We start from the raw sequence: 468 nt of genomic DNA on the forward strand, positions 1-468 counted from the left end.
CAGGAACATTCTGTGCCACTTCTACTCATCCATACCTACTTACAAACCTTTATAAGAGAAAGAATCCACCAACTTACAACAAAGACAACCACTGCATGCATAAACAAAAACAAGTAAAAAGCTAGTTAAGTATGAGGAACACTAGAATGTACCACCATAAGGGCAGGGACTTTTTTCTATATTGTTCTCTGTTGTCTCTACAGCATCTAGAACCATACCCAATACAAAGTCGTTGCTCACTAAATGCTTGCTAAATGAATCATTCTTCGAAGAAATAATTTTGGGCAACCAAAACAAAATTATTTTCAACGTTGATGGTTTTCTTAAGGCTTGGAAGAGTTCTATTATTTCACCTTTTTCCCAACTACACTTATGGAAAATTACCTCAAAAGAAAGAAAAGAGGATTTCTTTTACATTATGACTATACTGCCCTAATTGAGCCCAAAACAGATAACCTTGGAAAAAAC

The sequence above is a fragment of the Rhinolophus hipposideros genome, assembly GCF_964194185.1.
Source record: "Rhinolophus hipposideros genome assembly, chromosome: 1".
NCBI lineage: Eukaryota > Metazoa > Chordata > Mammalia > Chiroptera > Rhinolophidae > Rhinolophus > Rhinolophus hipposideros.